Source organism: Papaver somniferum, chromosome 1, assembly GCF_003573695.1.
Source record: "Papaver somniferum cultivar HN1 chromosome 1, ASM357369v1, whole genome shotgun sequence".
NCBI classification, from domain to species: domain Eukaryota; kingdom Viridiplantae; phylum Streptophyta; class Magnoliopsida; order Ranunculales; family Papaveraceae; genus Papaver; species Papaver somniferum.
In genome coordinates this window covers 53,287,682-53,309,901 of record NC_039358.1, presented here as the reverse complement: position 1 = coordinate 53,309,901, position 22,220 = coordinate 53,287,682, and the positions used below count along the sequence as shown (strand labels likewise).

Here is a 22,220-nt window from a genome sequence, read left to right as displayed (position 1 = left end):
TGTGTGATACATATTTTTTTATTAAAGTCTTCTACTTTAGGTCGTAGCAACTCTTAGTTGTGGGTGAGATCAACTAAGGGAATCAAGTACGTAGTATCCTGCTGGGATCAGGGACGCAAGGATCGCAACTGTACCTTGGATCAGTGTGAGAATATTGGGGTTCAACTACAGTCCAGACCGAAGTTAGTTTGTAGTAGGATAGTGTCTGTAGCGGCTTAATGTAGTGTGTGTTCAATCTGGACTATGTCCCGGGGTTTTCTGCATTTGCGGTTTCCTCGTTAACAAAACTTCTGGTGTCTGTGTTATTTATTTTCTGCATTATATTTTTTTATATAATTGAAATATCACAGGTTGTGCGTTGAATCTATCAATTGGTAAATCCAAACTTTTGTTGTTTATTGAAATTGATTGATCCCTGAAGATTGGTCTTTGGTACCATTCAAGAGATTTCTCTTGTATTCAATCAGGCTCGCAAATTCCTATTTGTGTGAGTGAGGATTGAATCGAGAAATTGAGATATAACTCTTTGATAAAATTTTTATTAAGAATGAGTCTAACTGTCTAGTTGATTCTCTTAAAAGTATATTGGAGTTAGTCCATACAGATTGGTAAGCGAAATATTGGGTGAGATTGTTAGACCCCCACTTTTCATCTACCCTTATGGAGGACTGATTTCTAACTCGAGTTTCGGCTTACCATGCTTTGGTGATGGATAAATCTTCATTTGAATCAAATGATGCCATTGTTGTATGTAGAGGTATTGTGAGAGTTAGGAAGATTAGATTATGATATGATCTTTGGACAGCATATGCAAATAGGTGTGTGTTGTTTTTCAGAGAGAACTAGTGTATTTATCGGATGATGCCCAAATTTGGCCGTTAGGGTAGTCAATTAATGCAGTTATACTTGAAAAAAATTAAATTTTGAACTCGCCGGAAAGGTTTTGTTTCCCAAATATGCCAACTAACATGCCGTCGGTAGGGTCGTATTTTTCTTATCTTGCCGACTATAACAATTTTCATACACAGGAAACGTCATATTATGCTGCATATGGTCAACAAGGTATTTGTTTAATACAATTCCGACTAAAGTTAGTCGGCAGGGTCGTAATTTTTTTCCTTGCCGACTTTATGATTTTTGTAACACTGGAGAAGGTCATTTTCTGCGCGCATATAGTCGGCAGGTTGGATAATTCATTTGAATGCCGACTATTATACCGTCGGCAAGCTATTAATTTTCTTACCATGCCGACCCTAGTAATTAGACCATTTCTGCTGTCAAGGTCGGCAGTCTACCAGTTCACAACCTTGTCGGTCCTGGTTTAGTCGGCACTGTAACTTAACAAAACATTCACTGAAGACCCCGTCGGCTGAATCTTTGAAACTTAACATAGCTAAACAAACTATCCATTCAACAACTAGAAATCCAGCATTTGTCCAAAATAAGAAAACATGTGTCCCATAAATCTTGAAAAAACATTTGTCCAACCATTAACCTTAACTTTTGTCTAACACATAAAGAAATAAACTAGGAATGGATTCATTCATGACCATGACCACAGCCACCACCACGACCCCGTTTAGCATTTTCACGACCACTACCACTACCACCACCACAGGTACGAGCCCCCTTTTGTTCAACATTCCTCTTGGTTTGTGCTTCCCTCTTGGATTGTGTTTCCCTCTTTAGTTCAGCATTAGATTGCTGGAACATTTCGGTGGCATCGTCATTGTCAATATTGCTAGCATAGTCAATGTGCTTAGTTTTCTCTTTAATCGACAAAGTCTCTCCTCTTTCTCTCGCGCAACACATCATCTTCACAAGGGTCTTCAAATGCTCCTTCTATATTCAATTAAACAACAAAAAATTAATAGACTGATTCGATAATTTAATCTTAAAACAATAAGAGAAAGTCTAAAATACTTATAAAGTTCTTAATACTTGTTGTTGGGTCTTTCGGTGTCATTTTCCTCTAACGAGCCGGTTGTTCAACAGTCTCTTCCCTAATCACAATAGGATGATCAAAACCCAAGTATCACGGCATGTAATTTTCATGAGCTTCATGACCTTGGGTCACCTCGTCCAAAATACTCGTATCGACTTTACGGTCACTTCTTTCGTCCCAATGATAAATCTATGGTGGTGGGGCGTAATGGACGTCAATACTTTTTTGGGATGTGCTGCACTCCTCTCTTACCACTTTAAAGAACGGATCATCATAGGGATGGGGTTCTTCTTGGACGTAACCCACTTGTCGCATTATTCAATGTGGATCTACATTGAAAATCCTTGGGGATAAAACAAGGGACCATAGTAGAATGCAACATCATCTCTCCTTACGATTATACCTTCGTTTCTATTATCTCGATAAGGATCAAATATTACCTCATCCGCAGTCATTTTTTCGAAGGCTACTCGCTTGTTGATAAGCTGTTATGGCATATTCATCTCCTGAGCACCAGCAAAACTGTATCATTTTCCTCTTGGGTTGTAACTCGCAATATTAGTGTTCACTTTGATGTGGGGGTTTCCCTTCACCAAATAAAGTAAGTGCTCATATGCCCAAACCTACGCAAATACAAAGTTTACTAAGGATCTTATCTTATAAGCATTTTGTAAATATAAATGATTTAGACAATTGAATTACCTGGAAGAGACATAGATTTACGTTAACTAGTTTAGTCAGTTCCCTTGAACCCTTTGTAAACTCTGCATTCAAGAAGACAACCACCGCGATACCCCAAGGATTCTTATGCATCTCATGAAAGGGGTGCAATAATTGAAGATATTTGTCGTCGACCAGGCTTCCGAAACTTTCAGGGAAGATACAGTTTCCCAAGATGTATATATAGCAAATAAGCTGTCGTAGTAGCATTGATTCGCGCCATGGACACACTTCCTTAGCATCAAAGACTTTCTGGGTCTCAGAGTATGTGTCCCTCAACATCTTCAGACTTAACTTCCTGCTTATATAACTATCCTTTTTCACAAACAAAGACTCAGACTGCTTCTCATCCAAACCGAACAAGATCTTGGTCAATTTGAAGATTTTTTCCCAATAAATGCCATCTTCGTAGCCATCATTGAGTTCTTTTCCCTCAACCTTGAGGCCTAGAATTTGATGAGCATCATCGGGAGTTACTTCCATCTCATTGAATGGAAATAACATTGTAGCAGTCTCTCCATAGAACCTTTCACAGAATTATACTCAACAATAGAACTCTCCACCGTAGGCCACAACCCGGAGTTCTTGATAATCGCTTGTACCTCGGCACATTATCATCCAAGTGGCCATAAGGTCATCATAGTGTTTAAAGCTTGGAACCTCAAAAGACGGATGTCATGCTTGTGATCTTAAGTACCAAAATACAAAATTAAAATAAATACAAACACTTGAAGGAAATTTAAGACAGATAGATAGATAGATGCAGTTAAATAAAAACAAAGTTTTATTAAGAATACTTACGATGGCACCATGGATTTCACTGTCCATGAGTATTTGTATCCAAAAAGAACATGTTCACCATCTTTTGGGGTCCCTAGTGGATCCTGACCTGGTTTCAGTGTGACCTTCAAGTGAGGGGGAAGCATATGGAAATCAGCTGGTTTAGTGATAACCCGCTTCGGATTTTCGGTTGCGGTTGCAGTTCCAGTTGCAGCTTTAGTTTGTTGATCATTACCTGTTTTTTCTCCACATTCTTCTTCTTCCTCTTCAACAATTTCATCTTGTCTATTACTATCTTTATCTCCATCATTGTTATCATCATCACCATTACCTCCTCCAACAGGTGGCATGTCTTGATCATCATCATCATGCTCATCATTTCCTGCAGCAGTCGGAGTTCTTTCAAGACCATCATGATCATTACCTCTTCTACAAGATGGATTTGATTGGTATTCATCTGGAGTTTCATCTGAATCACTTGGTTCCGCTGGTGGTTGAGAATCATTCCGTTTACCGATCTTGAGCATTCCTGACTCAACTAATGCCCCTTTATGTGTTGTAGTCAAGAGTTTATCACCAACACGAGGAGGTCTTGAAGGAGGAGTAACATTTTTTTCTTTATCTTTTGCAACCTAAACAAGAATAATTAAAAAAAAAAAATCTATAGTCGGCAGGGTCGACAACTATAATCTATGTCGGCAAGGAAGATAATTATAATCCATGCCGACTAAACAATATTCGGAAGGGTCTTATTTAACTAACATTCCGGCTAATAACAACTTTGAACACAATAGATACAAGGATTTTCCACAGAATTAGTCGGCAGGGTCTATAACCCATACAATACCGTCTAAAATGCAACCGACACGGTGGTATTCAAATACCATGTGGACCCTACGACTTTAGCCATCAGGATACACCAACATTTTTCAAAACACACAGCCAGTAGGGTAAAAATTTAAAAACCAATGACTGTTAAAAACATATTTAGTAGGCATGGTATTAAGGTTGAATACCTCGCCGACCCTGTAAAAAGTTATAGATATTAAATAGCCGGCACGATATTCAACCTAGGGGCTTGCCTACTAACCCTATATGTGAAAAGTCGGCAGGGTCGTAAATCAGAAACCCTGCCGGCTGAATAATTGTAAATTCACAAATTTGATTTTTCTGACCTAATTTGATATGAAAACATAAATTGAAGTATTGGAGTGAGTTTAAGTAGGACCTTACTTTCTTAACCGCGCCATTTCTTCGGTTTCAACGATGTTGATTTCTTCTTCGACGGTTTTTTTACTCCGTTTGTGTTGAACTAAATTTGCAATTCCAGGGTTATAGTAATTGGATTTTCTATTTGTCTTTTTCATACGACTAGCCCTAAACGGCTCCATGTTCGAAGATTAATCGGAATTTTCGAATCGAAGATTACAATGAATTAATCGACGAGTTTTCAATGGTGGGGATGGAGAAGCCGGTAAGGTGGAGGAGGAGAAGAAGAAGAGAAGAAGATGAAATGAAAATGATAACTGATTTAGGGTAATAAAAATTTTAATGGGAAAGGATAGTTTTATAACTTCACCCATTAGGACACCCCCTTACCCCTTAAAAATAGTCCATTTAAATCTGGGTATACCCCAATCCGTCCAGGATAAAATTTTGCCAGACTTAACTACTTTCAATTTCACAAAATTGGTCAAAAAGACCAAAACCAATAATTCATGGGTGAAAAAGACAAGCAAAAAAATATACTGTTTAAATATCCAAACATCTTTAAGATACTGTTTAAGTAACCAAAATTGGATATTTCACCCAACTTTTCATCTTTTACATAACTAAATTTAATACAACCACATGAAATACCCTTTTTTATATTTTTGTACATCAATGACATACAATTATACATAACTTCACTAATTCTAGGCATCTCTGGTCCAAGCACACCTTTGGAACTTCTCAAATGGGAGTACAACTCCTTAACTTGGGCTAAAAGTGGGTCTTTGAGTGACATGCCTGACACATATGACCAGTGCACTATATTTGGCTAAAGGTCTTCTGATTGCGTTGAAACAAACATAACAACTTTGGCTAAAGGTCATCCAATTGCCTTGAATCACCGGAATAGACCCCAATGTGCTCCATTATTCCACCAATGACCGTATTCCCATATGAATTAGCCATTACATCAATATTTATCTCGATGGCATCATAATGGTATCTGTCAATCAAGAAAGAAAGTCAGGGATCCACCAAAATGACTGTTCAAAACCAAACTGAACCAAATAAAAAATGACTTAAACATAAGACAGATACGAAAAATACAAGAGAGAAATAATTCACAGGTGTAACTGCTGCAAATATTAACAGTCATTTTGACTGCATAGATTGCTGCAATGTGTTTTTGTAGCCCTATTAGTGCAACATTTTGACATATTTTGCATTACATACCGACAGCTAATTATTAGCCAAGCATTGGTCAAAATGAATGAACAATTTTGATAGATGACAATGCAAAAGTGCATCTGGAACGGAAAAACCAACTTGATGAATAGTGTTGCTTCCAACGTCCATGGCATTAAAAAAATCTAAAGAACACTCACAATCTTATGAAGATAATGAGCCAAACAACTTTTACACTATGACATCGAAATCAATAGTTTTGGGGAATAAGAAACAACTTTGATGATTCAAAATACCATGAATATGAAATATAAAACAGTTTAAGCGGGATTAAATTAGTTTCCATCCCAATCTAAAACAGGATGAAACCAGTTTCATCATGGTTTAAAATGGTAAAGCCAAATTTAACCAAAACTAAAACACAATGAAACCAGTTTCATCCTGGTTTAAAATGAGTAAACCTAAATTTAACCAAAACTAAAACACAATGAAACCAATTTTATCCTAGTAAAAAATGTGTGAAACCAAATTCAACATAGTCTAAACACACAATGAAATCAGTTTCTTTCGAGTTAAAAGGGGTGAAGCCAAATTAAACCCAATTTAAGACACAATGAAATCAGTTTCATCTCAGTTTAAAATAGAAATTCAACCCAACGTAAAACACAATGAAACTAGTTTCATCCTAGTTAAAAATTGGTGAAACCAAATTCAATCGTATCTAAAACACGATGAAACCAATTTCATCCTAGTTTATACAAGAAAATAATACTATATCCACATTACCAAAATAAAAATAAATCAATATGCAAATTTAAAACAGGATGAACCCAAATTATTCCAATCAAGATAAACATGGAAACATTTTTGGTAAAAACAAGTGCAAACACTTAAATCATTGCATTCTAATTTCATTCTTAGAAACAAATCTATGTACAAGTGCATCAAATTTTTAACTAAGATAAACCAATTTGAGTTCAAACATAACCAAAAAGATAATTAAGTTTATGAAACTTACGAATTGAGAATACCTTCGTCACTTATCTTCTGAAATTGGTTTAACACAAAACCCTAAATTTTTTAATTTAATAAAGGTGAAATTTTTTAATTAAATTAAGGCATCTGGAAAAACCAATCTTGATGGTGGCGTTGTTGGTATCTGCGAAGGTGATGTTGCAGAAGGATTGATGATGTGGATGTTGGTGATGGTGGAAGAGATTAAGATTACAAAGGAAAGTGATGTTATAAATAATTGTGTTTATGTTAACGATGGTGGAGAAGAGATAGAGGAGGAAGATGAAGTTGGAGTTGTGTGGTGGTTGAGATCATGAAGAAAGAAACATTAATGGCAGGTGAAGAGATGAAAAGGAGATCTATTTTCTTTCTGTAACTAAAAACGATGGAGAGATTTAAGAAGCTTGTAGGGGTAGTAATGTCTCTTTCCATTAAAAGATTCTCCTGTCTATTTGATCCAGATGGAATGTTTACCTGTCCATTTGACCCAGGAAAAGTATCCTTTTGGCTAAATAACCCATTTCCTGTTTCAATTTAGATGTATGAACCGAGACAGATTTAAATTAGACAATTGAAAAATAAGAAAACAAGTGATCTATCTAGGATCGTGCCAAACCAAAACAAGCAAAGTATTCAGCTAAAGTTGGTAGGTTCAGAGTCTTTCTAATGGGAGGGAAAAAATGGATTCAAGGAGAGAAATATTTCAGGTCAATGATGGGTCAACGAAAAACATAATCGGAATAAACAAATTTTTACGAAGTGCCAACCCCACCCTCTTTTAATTACAACACTTAATTGCATGTGTCATTCGGTTTATAATGTTCTTCTTCCGAAACCCTAACTTTTTCATAATAACGACTGATTGAAACCTTATTTAGTCGAAATTCTTCTAATAAACTCTTCTAACAGTGATTATTATCTTCAAAATCATGGATAAAGACTTGCTAGGCGAGGAAGATAGTTTAGCTGAGGAAAGTATCGACACTGATGGAAAATCTTCTTGGCATCCGAACTTGCCTGTTTATCAACAAGTGCAAAAACCACAAGCAAATAATGTCTTCTGAACGATATAAGTTTATTTTTAACTTTGGAAACATGTTTGTCATGTATTTACTTGATAGAAATCAAGTTTTGATTTTATTGGAGATTTGATTAAAATTTATCTCTTGTGCCTTAATCATGGTTCGGAGTACTATTTATCTTTGCGAATCATGTACTTATACAAAATGTACAGGTTGTTCCGGATGAAAAGTGATCAGCCCAAAAGAATGATCGGTTAAATAGAAAAAGAAGTTTAAGAGAAGGAAAATGAAAGTGGATTGGTTGAATACTATGAGGTTTTATTAATCCATTTGTTAACTGTTGCTTATTTTGATCTTCTATTACTGTAGGTATCACAGCTTTATGAGATCAATTAAGATAGAACTTTAACTATAAGTTTTGGATCATCTTATTTCGTGGGTTAGGATGTTTAGTGTTTGTTGGTTTATGCCTTTCATGTTCGCATTTTTTCGGGTTCTGTGATGGTAATGCTCACACGAACATGTAGTTGAGATACTCATCCACGAACTGCTCTAATGTGTGATTAAATAGTTAGGTATCTGTTTGGTTAGTGAAATTAACTAGGATATTTTAGACATTTCACCTGCCTTTTAGAAAGTCTATCCCTCCCTAAAAGTAAGGATTCCCCTCCCAAAATCCTCACCTCCTCGAATCTATTTTTTCCCTCCCATTAGCATGACTCCTAGGTTTAGGAGCCGAGCCAGGATTTAGAGTGAGAGGGAGCGAAAATAATTTGTTTCAATCGGACAAAATAAAGACCCACTATAATTCTATAAAATATGATGATAAAATCTTTTCCAGTAATTTTTTGTCTTTTCATGAATGGTCAATTATTATGAATGGAACTCCTAGCAAAGATTCTTTCCTACTCTAGTGCAGTAGTGCTCTACTGCTTTTACTGCTGATGATCTACCCCAATTTCTGAAATGGGCTTTTCTGTGGTGGCAGCTTGTTATATACTGAACTGGTTTGAAAAGATATGAGATATGCTTGGTAGTTATTTAGGAATGATTTTTTAGGGACCATGATTTTTTTGAGGGGACCATAGTTTTATTAGGTCATCTTCCCTATAGTTATAAAGGGTGTCCTAAAAAGCTGAAATGACTAACCTACCCGTAATCAAATTTAATTTAAAACCAACCTAATAACCACCACCGCCGATTACCACGACCACCACCTCCAATTATCACCACCACCAACCACCGATGACCACCACCACCTCCGATTACCACCACCACCAACCACCACTACCTCTATATATATAGATTAATTTGAAAAAGAAAAATTATTCTCTTCTTCTTCTCCCTTTCCTTGACGTTCCTCGTTCGATTGAAAAACCCATCAATCTTTTTAATTCGTTTTTTGATTGGGAAAATTGAGTAAAAATCATCAAAATTTGGTTTAAATGAAAGTTAAAGTGGCATATTCGGTTAGGAATAGTTTTTAAAAAACTAGTATTGTAACCGAACATTCTGAAACCAAGAACACGAAGAACACTTCGGTTATCACGAATATAATTTTTCGTAACCGAACTCCGAGTTCGGTTGGTTCGCAAAAATAGTTTTAACCGAACTCCTCATTGAAAACCAATATATTTTGTTCGGTTGGTTCGCAATTTTTTTTAAAAGTATCTAGTAACCGAACTCTACCAATATTACAAAAAGAAAAAAAAAAATTCTAATGTAACCGAACTCTGCTATTTTGCCTACTATGTTGAGTTTCAATTTAATCGAACTTGTCCCACTATGTTCGGTTTGTTCGCAAAAAATCTTGACAAACCGAACTCTTCACTGAGTGCATACATGTGGAATTCGGTTAGATATGTTGTTGGGTTAAAGTTTGCGAACCAACAGAACATTACTCTGTAAATCCTACAAACAAAGTTCGGTAACATGTCTGTTTACCGAACGACTAAAAACCTCCATTAAAGAGCGAGTTCGGTAACCTGTTTGTGTGGAAAAAGTAACCGAACTACACTTTTAGATGAGTTAGGTAACCATTTCTTCACATAAGGTAACTGAACGACTACAAACCTTCGTTAAAGAGCGAGTTCGGTAACCTGCGTGTTTGGAAAAAGTAACCGAACTACACTTTAAGATGAGTTCGTTAACCCGTTCTTCACATAAGGTAACCGAACAAGCCCAAATATACTCTAAAAATTTACAGTTTTTGAAAATTTGGAGCAATTCAACTAACATTATCTAAGTTTGAAGAATACCTGGGTACCCAAATACCATTCCTCCGGTTGTGGTTGGTAAAATCCATCATTTTTTATGTTTTCCTTCTTCATCGTCTCTAACTTTACTCTCTCAATAATTCTACTTATTTAAAAAACAAGAAACATCTGACTTTTTAATCTCACTAATTATCTTTAACTTAATCATCTCACTAATCATTACACTAATTATTATTAACACTAACTAATCATTATCCATAATTAAGCAGGAGGATAATTTAGGTATTAATATAAATATCTAGATAAGGGGTAATCTAAATTTACTTTTAATGTCTTACCCAAAATGAAACCATGATCCCGCAAAAAAAAACTATGGTCTCAAAAAAATCGTTCTTATTTAGTGGCATGTCTTGGATCATATTTATTCCAACAGTCGAGACAGTTAAGGTGACCTGAAAATGTTACTCGTAGCAGTATGAAATTTAATTACGTTCACGTAAGAATGAAGAAACACAAAAAATGACCAAAAGTCATGGTCAATTACCACAAGTAAGTTTGTGTCGGACTTTAACCAAAAATCATGGTAAATTACCAGCATAGGGATCAATCAAAAATATCAGTACACTACAGAGTGGGTTGCCGTTATCCCCATTGTGCTTTTGGAAATTTGTTAGCTTATGTCGAGTTGGACAAAATTTTGACAACCAGTTACCATATTATATATGTGATCTCTTGCTCGCCATATATGTATTCTATAATACGAACTAATTAATAATAAGTTAATCATGACGAGGTCTCTTCTCTTAACCACTCACTACACCAAATCCAAGTTTTTGTAATAGAAATAAAATGTTAGGAAAAAATAAAAGCTAATTTCCCTAACTAAAAAAAATGGTTATGGATAAGCAGTTATATGATGTGTTAGTATTCTAACTCTTTTAATCCATTAGAAAAATTAAATTGGCTAACACATTGTTTCCATTACAATATTTACCCTAACTATTTCCATTTTACACTTCATATTTACTTTGTAATGTAAATTTTGTGTTATTACCATTGCTAACTCTTTCTATTACTATTAAAATGACCACTAAAGAGATGACAAGTGTTTAGTTTTCCAAAATTCAGTAACACGTTTACTCCATTAGGAAATTGTTATATTTTATTAAAAAAAGAGGCCCTTTCAGGTGATTCCGGGTAGGGATTTTCACCTGTAAATGCCCAGTTCCGGTCACCTGAGAAAGCCAGGTTCCGATCACCTGAAATTGTCAGGCAGTATATTCTCAAATTCGAACTATGAAACTGCAAATTTATAATCATTCTTGTTTGTGAAATTACAATACATCCATATATTCATATTCATATCCAGTGAATTTATGCAACCATTCACTAAATTAGAAGGTTGATACACTAGGAAAATATAATGAACAACCTACTTCTATCAATGTAATTCTATCTAAAGGTTACATCATGCATTAATAAATCAAAAGTACACTACATATGACCGCTCGGATGGTGGGTGTGCAACATTTGAGTCTCCATCTGATCCCTGCGTTCAAACATTAAATCTTTTATGCACATGAAGTTTTTACTGAAAATAGCAACAACAAACAGCTTGGTAATCAAACATGCAGCTAAGACTAATTTGCAGGGACATAAGTACTCAAATTAATATACAAACTGAAATCTGGTACCTTAGATATCTGATAGAACCAGGAATTAGCATAGCAATTTGCAAGCCGTGGGATGATGTATTTCTGCATCAAAGACAACAAGGTTTGTGATATCAAGAATTCCTGACTTGTCAATATAAACAAGATAAATCTTTTAAATATGATATTCTGCGTAGACTGAGTAGTTGATTCGAATTAAAATAATGTATCTTACCTCCTGCCTTAAAATCTTAACAGACTCCCTTAAAGGATCAAAATATTTAGTAGAGTGCTGCAATCATTCATTCGCCAGCTTTTTAAGTACACCTTGTCCTGCAGTCGCACATGTTTTAGAGAGCCCAATATCTCGGATAAACTAAAACCAACTCACTATTAAAAGTAGAATGATCAGTTAGAAAATTGATACAGACTGCAAGAGCAACAAGAATTCCTTACCATTATTTGTAAATATCTGTGTTTTGACTCAATGACCATAAGCAAACACCATCAGCTTCTTTAGATAATTCAGGAGCACCTATGTAACAAAAATGATCAGAACCCAAGCACATTATGCAGATATCTAGATAGTGAAGTTTGTACCCTATTGAAAGTAAGTAATCTAAGCGAGATAATTTAACTCACTCTTTCCTACAACTTTGAGCAACAAAGTAAATATATGTTGGGTAACTTGCTTCTTGCTTTGCATCCAGGTGAACAAGACCATCAAGAGTCATCTCTCTTAGGACAGGGTGTACTGCCTCAAACCTCTCAGTATCCAACAAAAATAGATAAATTATCATCAACACATCTAGAGTAGCATCACAGAACATATAACCATGAAGCATGATTGATGCTAACCTTAACTCGAGCTGCGGACGCAGGAAATGTAAGTCGCATTTATAGCTGAAGGTGGAACCATAAGCTCACCGTTTCTATCCGCGCTATTTAATTTAACAAGATAGCGCGAAAAATTTTCAGGTACATAACATAAAAAACAACAAGTAGTCAAAAACAGACATTTCAAGTCAAAACCAATCTCTCCGCTAATTGCAATATGTCCATATCAAATCCATCGACTGGGGATTAAATGATTTTGCATTGATGATGAGTAAAAAACCTTATCCCATGCATACATCCCGAAAGCCAGGTCTCCGTGACAGGCCTACACACAGCAAAAATGAAATTGCAACTTAACCAAATCCCTAATGCCAATAAACAACTAATGAAAACTAGTAATTATCCTAAAACAGAATGAAACAAAACGAAAACAAAACAAAGTTGCAACAACTATGTAAATTAACCAAGCAAGAGAAGCAATAATAATGTTCACTTACTGTAATGAAAAATAAGTAATTTCCCTAGATACAATCCATAAATTACTTGCTGCAAGTCCAATCAATTTATTCACTAATTCCCCGCTTAATGATGCACTTCCAATATTCGTCTTCTCTGACCTAGAAAATCCAAAATCCAAAAACCCAAGAAATCAAATTACAAAAGCGAAGACGAAAAATTGAAATTGAAACTAAAGATCTTCAATCAGTTTTATAATTGAATCAAACTTCATCCTCCAGTTAAATCTTCAATCGAAGATCCAGATTCAACAAATTGAAAATGCATAAAGATTGAACACAACTGTAACATAAAACTCAAAATTGAGCTAAACCCTTTTACTGAATCCAACTCAAAGCCCGAATCCATTTTTGGTTTTGAATGAATCTAATCAAAACATAGAAAATAAAGAAAAAAAATCTCATTCCAGTAAAATCAAAATAAAACTCTGGAATCATCAAACATGGGAAAGAACAACGATTACAAGATCAAAACAAGCATGAAACAATAATGGAGTGAATATATGGATCCCAAGGACTTACCATGGCTGTGAAACTGGATTTTGTGGAAGCCCTAAGGAAAAAGGTATTCTAGGGTTTGCAGCTACTTCATGTTTAGAAATTTTAGATTTTAGATTTAGGGTTATTAAAATAAAACGAAGCGGCTACTGATTTCAGTTGAAGCCATGGCCGATCTATAAGTGGAAGAAGAAGGGGGGAATTTTTTTGAGCTAGGGATTTCTTTGGAGGCGGAAGTTTTGAGAGGAAACGAAGAAAAGGGAAGTAAGTGAGAGAAATTTACTTTCTCTTTTAAATAAAGAATTTTGGACGGTAGAGATTTGATAAAGGGTGGTCATACGGATCAGGGATATTTTGGACGGTAGAGATTTGACTTCAGACTGTCATATGGATCATGGCAAGTGTGTTTTCTTTGTGCTTTTGTGCTGTCTCTTTGTGCTTCCGGTTGGAGTTTTGACTAGTCACATGGGTCATGAAGTAATTTCGACTGGTCATACATGTCATGAAGTAGCTTTATTGTATGATATATCATCGAAATCGATAAATCTGAAGCTCTAGGTGGGTTCTGACTTAAAATTTAGCATGTTAAATCATCGAAATCGATAAATACGAAGCTCAATGTCGATTCGAACTTCAAATTTGTCATCACTGTTCGTGAATCGTTATCAGGTAGCTAGCTTACCATATTTGTCATCACTGTCCTCCACATACCACATGGTTTATGTTTTAATCCAAAGAATTATGGCTTTAAGATTTTTATCATCTGCAATTTTGAGATACTAGAGTAAGCTAAAACATCGTCTTTCCAAATCACAAAACGGTATGTTTCTCGTGACGAAAATGAATGTTGGAGAAAATGAGTTATTTAATAAATGATTTTTTGGTCTTGGTGTGGTTTGATTTCATGACCTAAGGGTCTAAGGATACTCACTCATTTGAGTGAATGAAATGGAGCTTTTAGTCCCACATTGTGGAAAACTAAAGAGGTGCTCCACTATATTACCATGTTCTCATGGATATATTGTAAAACAATGTGGGTGGAGCGGGTGGGAGTGGGTAACTTGTATTGGGTAACTTCCATCCCCGTTGCTGAGTTTAAGAGTGGGTAACTTGTATTGTGCTAATACAAGTTATATCAGGCAGTCTTATCCTGGTCACATCTTCGCACGTTGGGGTTTAGCCTTATCTTAGAGTATACTCGCGAACTAATGTGTTAATGGGTGGGGCGAAAAATACATGTTTCGACCCATGCTCATGCGCGTGTACCAAGTCCGTGTCTACTTGAAATTATTTTTTGCAAGTTTTTAACCTGATAAATAATTTATTTAAGAGTTTTATTTATGGAAAAAAATTACTTTTTTTGTGTTTGATTGTTTTACAAGAAACAAAACTCGTTTTATAAGGAACCTAAACCTAACTTGATTTGCAAGTTAATTTTCCTATAAATACAACTCGAAAATCTCTTTTCAAAACACACAAGCAGCGACCATCTCTAGGTCTACTTTTCTTCATCTTCTTGCTTTTATTTTCGTGCGGTATTTTACTTCCATCCCCGTTACTGAGTTTAAGAGTGGGTAACTTGTATTGTGCTAATACAAGTTATATCGGGGACTCTTATCCTGGACACATCTTCGCACGTTGGGGTTTAGCATTATTTTAGAGTATACCCGCGAACTAATGTGTTAATGGGTGGGGCGAAAAATACATGTTTCGACCCATACCCATGCGCGTGTACCAAGCACCAAGTCCGTGTCTACTTGAAATTATTTTTTGCAAGTTTTTAACTTGATAAATAATTTATTTAAGAGTTTTATTTATGGAAAAAATTCCTTTTTTTGAGTTTAATTGTTTTACAAGAAACAAAACTCGTTTTATAAGAAAAAACCTAAACCTAACTTGATTTGCAAGTTAATTTTCCTATAAATACAACTCGAAAATCTCTTTTCAAAACACACAAGCAGCGACCATCTCTAGGTCTACTTTTCGTCATCTTCTTGCTTTTATTTTCGTGCGGCGTTTTACTTACATCCCCGTTGCTGAGTTTAAGAGTGGGTAACTTGTATTGTGCTATTACAAGTTATATCGGGCAGTCTTATCCTGGACACATCTTCACACGTTGGGGTTTAGCATTATTTTAGAGTATACCTGCGAACTAATGTGTTAATGGGTGGGGCGAAAAATACATGTTTCGACCCATGCACATGCACGTGTACCAAGCACCAAGTCCGTGTCTACTTGAAATTATTTTTTGCAAGTTTTTAACCTGATAAATAATTTATTTAAGAGTTTTATTTATGGAAAAAATTCCTTTTTTGTGTTTAATTGTTTTACAAGAAACAAAACTTGTTTTATAATAGAAAACCTAAACCTAACTTGATTTGCAAGTTAATTTTCCTATACATACAACTCGAAAATCTCTTTTCAAAACACACAAGCAGCGACCATCTCTAGGTCTACTTTTCGTCATCTTCTTGCTTTTATTTTCGTGCGGCGTTTTACTTACATCCCCGTTGCTGAGTTTAAGAGTGGGTAACATGTATTGTGCTATTACAAGTTATATCGGGCAGTCTTATCCTGGACACATCTTCGCACGTTGGGGTTTAGCATTATTTTAGAGTATACCTGCGAACTAATGCGTTAATGGGTGGGGCGAAAAATACATGTTTCGACCCATGCACATGCGCGTGTACCAAGCACCAAGTCCGTGTCTACTTGAAATTATTTTTTGCAAGTTTTTAACCTGATAAATAATTTATTTAAGAGTTTTATTTATGGAAAAAATTCCTTTTTTTGTGTTTAATTGTTTTACAAGAAACAAAACTCGTTTTATAAGAGAAAACCTAAACCTAACTTGATTTGCAAGTTAATTTTCCTATAAATACAACTCGAAAATCTCTTTTCAAAACACACAAGCAGCGACCATCTCTAGGTCTACTTTTCTTCATCTTCTTGCTTTTATTTTCGTGCGGCGTTTTACTTCCATCCCCGTTGCTGAGTTTAAGAGTGGGTAACTTGTATTGTGCTAATACAAGTTATATCGGGCAGTCTTATCCTGGACACATCTTCGCACGTTGGGGTTTAGCATTATTTTAGAGTATACCCGCGAACTAATTTGTTAATGGGTGGGGCGAAAAATACATGTTTCGACCCATGCCCATGCGCGTGTACCAAGCACCAAGTCCATGTCTACTTGAAATTATTTTTTGCAAGTTTTTAACTTGATAAATAATTTATTTAAGAGTTTTATTTATGGAAAAAATTCCTTTTTTTGTGTTTAATTGTTTTACAAGAAACAAAACTCGTTTTATAAGAAAAAACCTAAACCTAACTTGATTTGCAAGTTAATTTTCCTATAAATACAACTCGAAAATCTCTTTTCAAAACACACAAGCAGCGATCATCTCTAGGTCTACTTTTCTTCATCTTCTTGCTTTTATTTTCGTGCGGCGTTTTACTTCCATCCCCGTTGCTGAGTTTAAGAGTGGGTAACTTGTATTGTGCTAATACAAGTTATATCGGGCAGTCTTATCCTGGGAACGTTGGGGTTTAGCATTATTTTAGAGTATACCCGCGGACTAATGTGTTAATGGGTGGGGAGAAAAATACATGTTCATGCCCATGCGCGTGTACCAAGCACCAAGTCCGTGTATACTTGAAATTATTTTTTGCAAGTTTTTAACCTGATAAATAATTTATTTAAGAGTTTTATTTATGGAAAAAATTCCTTTTTTTGTGTTTAATTGTTTTACAAGAAACAAAACTCGTTTTATAAGAAAAAACCTAAACCTAACTTGATTTGCAAGTTAATTTTCCTATAAATACAACTCGAAAATCTCTTTTCAAAACACACAAGCAGCGACCATCTCTAGGTCTACTTTTCTTCATCTTCTTGCTTTTATTTTCGTGCGGCGTTTTACTTCCATCCCCGTTGCTGAGTTTAAGAGTGGGTAACTTGTATTGTGCTAATACAAGTTATATCGGGCAGTCTTATCCTGGACACATCTTCACACGTTGGGGTTTAGCATTACTTTAAATTATACCCGCGAACTAATGTGTTAAGGACAACTTGTTGAACATGTGATTCTGCCCTCATAAATTTGTTCGTGGTAGAGTTGTTTGATACGGTTCTTTATATTTATTGTTTGATACATCTGACGTTTCTTCTATTGTTGCAAGACTCCAACAATCTTAACACATTATTATTCCTTGTAACAATGGGAAAGAACGATGTTGAAAGACCACATAATTTTAATGGAAAGACCACATAAGTTTAACGAAAAATACATGTTTCGACCCATGCCCATGCGCGTGTACAAAGCACCAAGTCCGTGTCTACTTGAAATTATTTTTTGCAAGTTTTTAACTTGATAAATAATTTATTTAAGAGTTTTATTTATGGAAAAAATTCCTTTTTTGTGTTCAATTGTTTTACAAGAAACAAAACTCTTTTTATAAGAAAAAACCTAAACCTAACTTGATTTGCAAGTTAATTTTCCTATAAATACAACTCTAAAATCTCTTTTCAAAACACACAAGCAGCGACCATCTCTAGGTCTACTTTTCTTCATCTTCTTGCTTTTATTTTCGTGCGGCGTTTTACTTCCATCCCCGTTGCTGAGTTTAAGAGTGGGTAACTTGTATTGTGCTAATACAAGTTATATCGGGCAGTCTTATCCTGGACACATCTTCACACGTTGGGGTTTAGCATTACTTTAAATTATACCCGCGAACTAATGTGTTAAGGACAACTTGTTGAACATGTGATTCTGCCCTCATAAATTTGTTCGTGGTAGAGTTGTTTGATACGGTTCTTTATATTTATTGTTTGATACATCTGACGTTTCTTCTATTGTTGCAAGACTCCAACAATCTTAACACATTATTATTCCTTGTAACAATGGGAAAGAACGATGTTGAAAGACCACATAAGTTTAATGGAAAGACCACATAAGTTTAACGAAAAATACATGTTTCGACCCATGCCCATGCGCGTGTACCAAGCACCAAGTCCGTGTCTACTTGAAATTATTTTTTGCAAGTTTTTAACTTGATAAATAATTTATTTAAGAGTTTTATTTATGGGAAAAATTCCTTTTTTGTGTTCAATTGTTTTACAAGAAACAAAACTCTTTTTATAAGAAAAAACCTAAACCTAACTTGATTTGCAAGTTAATTTTCCTATAAATACAACTCGAAAATCTCTTTTCAAAACACACAAGCAGCGACCATCTCTAGGTCTACTTTTCTTCATCTTCTTGCTTTTATTTTCGTGCGGCGTTTTACTTCCATCCACGTTGCTGAGTTTAAGAGTGGGTAACTTGTATTGTGCTAATACAAGTTATATCGGGCAGTCTTATCCTGGACACATCTTCGCACGTTGGGGTTTAGCATTATTTTAGAGTATACCCGCGAACTAATGTGTTAATGGGTGGGGCGAAAAATACATGTTTCGACCCATGCCCATGCGCGTGTACCAAGCACCAAGTCCGTGTCTACTTGAAATTATTTTTTGCAAGTTTTTAACCTGATAAATAATTTATTTAAGAGTTTTATTTATGGAAAAAATTCCTTTTTTTGTGTTTAATTGTTTTACAAGAAACAAAACTCGTTTTATAAGAAAAAACCTAAACCTAACTTGATTTGCAAGTTAATTTTCCTATAAATACAACTCGAAAATCTCTTTTCAAAACACACAAGCAACGACCATCTCTAGGTCTACTTTTCTTCATCTTCTTGCTTTTATTTTCGTGCGGAGTTTTATTTCCATAACCGTTGCTGAGTTTAAGAGCGGGTAACTTGTATTGTGCTAATACAAGTTATATCGGGCAGTCTTATCCTAGACACATCTTCGCACGTTGGGGTTTAGCATTATTTTAGAGTATACCCGCGAACTAATGTGTTAATGGGTGGGGCGAAAAATACATGTTTCGACCCATGCCGATGCGCGAGTACCAAGCACCAAGTCCGTGTCTACTTGAAATTATTTTTTGCAAGTTTTTAACCTGATAAATAATTTATTTAAGAGTTTTATTTATGGAAAAAATTCCTTTTTTTGTGTTTAATTGTTTTACAAGAAACAAAACTCGTTTTATAAGAAAAAACCTAAACCTAACTTGATTTGCAAGTTAATTTTCCTATAAATACAACTCGAAAATCTCTTTTCAAAACACACAAGCAGCGACCATCTCTAGGTCTACTTTTCTTCATCTTCTTGCTTTTGTTTTCGTGCGGCGTTTTACTTCCATCCCTGTTGCTGAGTTTAAGAGTGGGTAACTTGTATTGTGCTAATACAAGTTATATCGGGCAGTCTTATCCTGGGCACGTTGGGGTTTAGCATTATTTTAGAGTATACCCGCGAACTATTGTGTTAATGGGTGGGGCGAAAAATACATGTTTCGACCCATGCCCATGCGCGTGTACCAAGCACCAAGTCCGTGTATACTTGAAATTATTTTTTGCAAGTTTTTAACCTGATAAATAATTTATTTAAGAGTTTTATTTATGGAAAAAATTCCTTTTTTTGTGTTTAATTGTTTTACAAGAAACAAAACTCGTTTTATAAGAAAAAACCTAAACCTAACTTGATTTGCAAGTTAATTTTCCTATAAATACAACTCGAAAATCTCTTTTCAAAACACACAAGCAGCGACCATCTCTAGGTCTACTTTTCTTCATCTTCTTGCTTTTGTTTTCGTGCGGCGTTTTACTTCCATCCCTGTTGCTGAGTTTAAGAGTGGGTAACTTGTATTGTGCTAATACAAGTTATATCGGGCAGTCTTATCCTGGGCACGTTGGGGTTTAGCATTATTTTAGAGTATACCCGCGAACTAATGTGTTAATGGGTGGGGAGAAAAATACATGTTTCGACCCATGCCCATGCGCGTGTACCAAGCACCAAGTCCGTGTATACTTGAAATTTTTTTTTGCAAGTTTTTAACCTGATAAATAATTTATTTAAGAGTTTTATTTATGGAAAAAATTCCTTTTTTTGTGTTTAATTGTTTTACAAGAAACAAAACTTGTTTTATAAGAAAAAACCTAAACCTAACTTGATTTGCAAGTTAATTTTCCTATAAATACAACTCGAAAATCTCTTTTCAAAACACACAAGCAGCTACCATCTCTAGGTCTACTTTTCGTCATCTTCTTGCTTTTATTTTCGTGCGGCGTTTTACTTCCATCCCCGTTGCTGAGTATAAGAGTGGTAACTTGTATTGTGCTAATAGAAGTTATATCGGGCAGTCTTATCCTGGACACATCTTCGCACGTTGGGGATTAGCATTATTTTAGAGTATACCCGCGAACTAATGTGTTAATGGGTGGGGCAAAGAATACATGTTTCGACCCATGCCCATGCGCGTGTACCAAGCACCAAGTCCGTGTCTACTTGAAATTATTTTTTGCAAGTTTTTAACTTGATAAATAATTTATTTAAGAGTTTTATTTATTGAAAAATTTCCTTTTTTTGTGTTTAATTGTTTTACAAGAAACAAAACTCGTTTTATAAGAAAAAACCTAAACCTAACTTGATTTGCAAGTTAATTTTCCTATAAATACAACTCGAAAATCTCTTTTCAAAACACACAAGCAGCAACCATCACTAGGTCTACTTTTCTTCATCTTCTTGCTTTTATTTTCGTGCGGCGTTTTACTTCCATCCCCGTTGCTGAGTTTAAGAGTGGGTAACTTGTATTATGCTAATACAAGTTATATCGGGCAGTCTTATCCTGGACACATCTTCGCACGTTGGGGTTTAGCATTATTTTAGAGTATACCCGCGAACTAATGTGTTAATGGGTGGGGCGAAAAATACATGTTTCGACCCATGCCGATGTGCGTGTACCAAGCACCAAGTCCGTGTCTACTTGAAATTATTTTTTGCAAGTTTTTAACTTGATAAATAATTTATTTATGGAAAAAATTCCTTTTTTTGTGTTAAATTGTTTTAAAATAAACAAAACTCGTTTTATAAGAAAAAACCTAAATCTAACTTGATTTGCAAGTTAATTTTCCTATAAATACAACTCGAAAATCTCTTTTCAAAACACACAAGCAGCGACCATCTCTAGGTCTACTTTTCTTCATCTTCTTGCTTTTATTTTCGTGCGGCGTTTTACTTACATCCCCGTTGCTGAGTTTAAGAGTGGGTAACTTGTATTGTGCTAATACAAGTTATATCGGGCAGTCTTATCCTGCACACATCTTCGCACGTTGGGGTTTAGCATTATTTTAGAGTATACCCGCGAACTAATGTGTTAATGGGTGGGGCGAAAAATACATGTTTCGACCCATGCCCATGTGCGTGTACCAAGCACCAAGTCCGTGTCTACTTGAAATTATTTTTTGCAAGTTTTTAACTTGATAAATAATTTATTTATGGAAAAAATTCCTTTTTTTGTGTTAAATTGTTTTACAATAAACAAAACTCGTTTTATAAGAAAAAACCTAAATCTAACTTGATTTGCAAGTTAATTTTCCTATAAATACAACTCGAAAATCTCTTTTCAAAACACACAAGCAGCGACCATCTCTAGGTCTACTTTTCTTCATCTTCTTGCTTTTATTTTCGTGCGGCGTTTTACTTCCATCCCCGTTGTTGAGTTTAAGAGTGGGTAACTTGTATT

At 35.2% G+C, this 22,220-nt stretch overlaps 2 long non-coding RNA genes across 2 annotated transcripts; both read right to left on the bottom strand.

Moving 5' to 3' along the window:
• Positions 1 to 5,232: 5,232 nt before the first annotated feature.
• LOC113329019 lies at positions 5,233 to 6,125 on the bottom strand. The gene is made up of 2 exons (XR_003349702.1): positions 5,891 to 6,125; positions 5,233 to 5,660 (listed from the first exon to the last, which is right to left on the bottom strand). It is a non-coding gene; the product is annotated as an uncharacterized LOC113329019 (long non-coding RNA).
• Positions 6,126 to 11,787: 5,662 nt separating this feature from the next.
• Positions 11,788 to 12,686, bottom strand: LOC113329013. Its single transcript, XR_003349701.1, has 5 exons — positions 12,605 to 12,686; positions 12,389 to 12,511; positions 12,203 to 12,281; positions 11,982 to 12,079; positions 11,788 to 11,851 (listed from the first exon to the last, which is right to left on the bottom strand). It is a non-coding gene; the product is annotated as an uncharacterized LOC113329013 (long non-coding RNA).
• Between the last annotated feature and the right edge of the window lie 9,534 nt (positions 12,687 to 22,220).